General features: G+C 56.5%; 1 non-coding gene across 1 annotated transcript; it reads left to right on the top strand.

The window, feature by feature from the left end:
• The first annotated feature begins 509 nt into the window (after positions 1-509).
• On the top strand, positions 510-2324 carry LOC142795449 (small subunit ribosomal RNA). The gene has a single exon (XR_012893036.1). It is a non-coding gene; the product is annotated as a small subunit ribosomal RNA (ribosomal RNA).
• The last annotated feature ends 868 nt before the right edge of the window (positions 2325-3192 follow it).

Here is a 3192-nt window from a genome sequence, read left to right on the forward strand (position 1 = left end):
TGTCTGATATGCGGCGGGCTTCGGCCTCGTCAAGCGTGTCCTCGGGTCTGCTCCAGGGGAATCCACGGCAGTCGTCTGCAGCCTCATCCGCTTGATGCGTTAGGGGCTGGTTGTCGGACGGTGCCGTTTTACCACGATATCGAGGTGTGTTCCGTGTCGTCCTCGGGCGATTCAGATGCGAAAGCGCCGAAGACGCGGGCGTGACCCGTCGTCTGGCGGCTTTGCAGTCTCGGCTCCGTTGCTAGTTCCGGCCGGTCCACCGACAGTGCAGCGGGCTTGGGCAACCCGCACGGCGCGACCGAGTCGATGCAACGAAAAAGAGCGAGCATGAACGTGCTTCTTGCCGCACGGCTCCCACTCGTCTTTCGGGAAGGTTGTGCCGTAGCGAGCTCGAACGCCGTCATCTCGGAGTGCAAAATAAGCGTGTTGGGGCGCCTGAAGGTGGCCTCCGCCGCACACAGACTGCGTCCGGCCCGCCGAGGGCGAGGACGGACGCGCAGTCGAACGATTACCTGGTTGATCCTGCCAGTAATCATATGCTTGTCTCAAAGATTAAGCCATGCATGTCTAAGTACATGCCGAAATAAGGCGAAACCGCGAATGGCTCATTAAATCAGTTATGGTTCCTTAGATCGTTTCTTCCTACTTGGATAACTGTGGCAATTCTAGAGCTAATACATGCAGTGAGCCTGGAGCCCTTTGGGTAACGGGTGCTTTTATTAGACCAAGATCGATCGGGTTTCGGCCCGTATTGTGTGGTGACTCTGGATAACTTTGTGCTGATCGCATGGCCACGAGCCGGCGACGTTTCTTTCAAGTGTCTGCCTTATCAACTTTCGATGGTAGGTTACTTGCTTACCATGGTTGTTACGGGTAACGGAGAATCAGGGTTCGATTCCGGAGAGGGAGCCTGAGAAACGGCTACCACATCCAAGGAAGGCAGCAGGCGCGCAAATTACCCACTCCCGGCACGGGGAGGTAGTGACGAAAAATAACAATACGGGACTCTTTTGAGGCCCCGTAATTGAAATGAGTACACTCTAAATCCTTTAACGAGGATCAATTGGAGGGCAAGTCTGGTGCCAGCAGCCGCGGTAATTCCAGCTCCAATAGCGTATACTAAAGCTGCTGCGGTTAAAAAGCTCGTAGTTGGATCTCAGTTCCAGACGAGTAGTGCATCTACCCGATGCGACGGCTCGGACTGAACATCATGCCGGTTCTTTCTTGGTGCACTTCATTGTGTGCCTCGAGATGGCCGGTGCTTTTACTTTGAAAAAATTAGAGTGCTCAACGCAGGCGAGTCGCCTGAATAAACTTGCATGGAATAATAGAACAAGACCTCGTTTCTGTTCTGTTGGTTTTTGGAATACGAGGTAATGATTAAGAGGGACGGACGGGGGCATTCGTATTGCGGCGCTAGAGGTGAAATTCTTGGACCGTCGCAAGACGAACTACTGCGAAAGCATTTGCCAAGAATGTTTTCATTGATCAAGAACGAAAGTCAGAGGTTCGAAGGCGATCAGATACCGCCCTAGTTCTGACCATAAACGATGCCAACCAGCGATCCGCCTGAGTTACTCAAATGACTCGGCGGGCAGCTTCCGGGAAACCAAAGTATTTGGGTTCCGGGGGAAGTATGGTTGCAAAGCTGAAACTTAAAGGAATTGACGGAAGGGCACCACCAGGAGTGGAGCCTGCGGCTTAATTTGACTCAACACGGGAAAACTTACCCGGCCCGGACACTGGGAGGATTGACAGATTGAGAGCTCTTTCTTGATTCGGTGGATGGTGGTGCATGGCCGTTCTTAGTTGGTGGAGCGATTTGTCTGGTTAATTCCGATAACGAACGAGACTCTAGCCTATTAAATAGGTGCGGGGTTCCCAGCACCTTACAACCTTCTTAGAGGGACAAGCGGCTCCTAGCCGCACGAAACAGAGCAATAACAGGTCTGTGATGCCCTTAGATGTCCGGGGCCGCACGCGCGCTACACTGAAGGAAGCAGCGTGTCTTTATCCCTGTCTGAAAAGACTGGGTAACCCGTGGAACTTCTTTCGTGATTGGGATAGGGGCTTGCAATTGTTCCCCTTGAACGAGGAATTCCCAGTAAGCGCGAGTCATAAGCTCGCGTTGATTACGTCCCTGCCCTTTGTACACACCGCCCGTCGCTACTACCGATTGAATGATTTAGTGAGGTCTTCGGACCGATGTCCGGCGCGGCCTTTCGGTTGCGCCGGTCTGTTGGAAAGATGACCAAACTTGATCATTTAGAGGAAGTAAAAGTCGTAACAAGGTTTCCGTAGGTGAACCTGCGGAAGGATCATTAACGGATTGTGAAGGGTGAGCGCCTCAGCTGCGTCTGCGCCCGACACTTTCTGCCGCTGACCCCGTTTGGACGCGGGGTCGGCTTTTCCCCACGGGGCTGCCTGAATGTGGAGCGGCACCCCGTGACAAATTGTTGCGCCCAGCGGACGCCAACACCGCGACCTTGGACGGTCGGCCAGGTGGCGGACGCGGGTACAAACGGCGCAACGCACTCATAGGTCGGCTTTCGACCCGCCACTGCACCGTGGCTCGAAGCGCTCGAAATGCGCGACCCGACCGCTGCGGGACCGCCTAGTACTGTAAACAGGAGCGGCGGAGCGCGAACGGCGAGTCGTGGTTACGTCGGTAGAAGGCGAGGCTGCGCGTTCCCGAAACGCCAGCCGAGTGCCCTCCCGACCGTTCGAGCGTGCAAGAACGAGACCCGACAATCGCGCGGCGACTGCCAAGTACGAGAGGAACGGCACAAGCGTCGGCGGTCGGTCAAGGAACTGGCGATGTGACGGGTCCGCTGTGCACCAGTGCATACCGTCCCGCCGTCCGCGGCAAGCGCCTCCGCGTCCTCGGGTGACGGAGGCTGCCGGTCGGTTCTTGCAGGCGAGGGATCTCGCTGGCACCGGTTCGCGTTGACGCGCGGCCGGTCATGGCACGGCGATGCGACGGCCGAGGTGCGCAGTACTCGATGGAGGAACCGCACGCTCCGATGACCGTCCCGCCCTCCGCGGCGTATGCGTACCGACCGTAATGGTTGCAGCAGCGCCGGCCGGCTTTTGAATTCGCCACACGAAACACGGTGCGAGATCGCGGTTAGGGGAGCGTCGACGTTGCCAGGCGTTTTGCTTGCTGCCGAGGGAAAGGCGGCACGGCCACGT

Source organism: Rhipicephalus microplus, unplaced genomic scaffold, assembly GCF_043290135.1.
Source record: "Rhipicephalus microplus isolate Deutch F79 unplaced genomic scaffold, USDA_Rmic scaffold_680, whole genome shotgun sequence".
Lineage (NCBI taxonomy): Eukaryota > Metazoa > Arthropoda > Arachnida > Ixodida > Ixodidae > Rhipicephalus > Rhipicephalus microplus.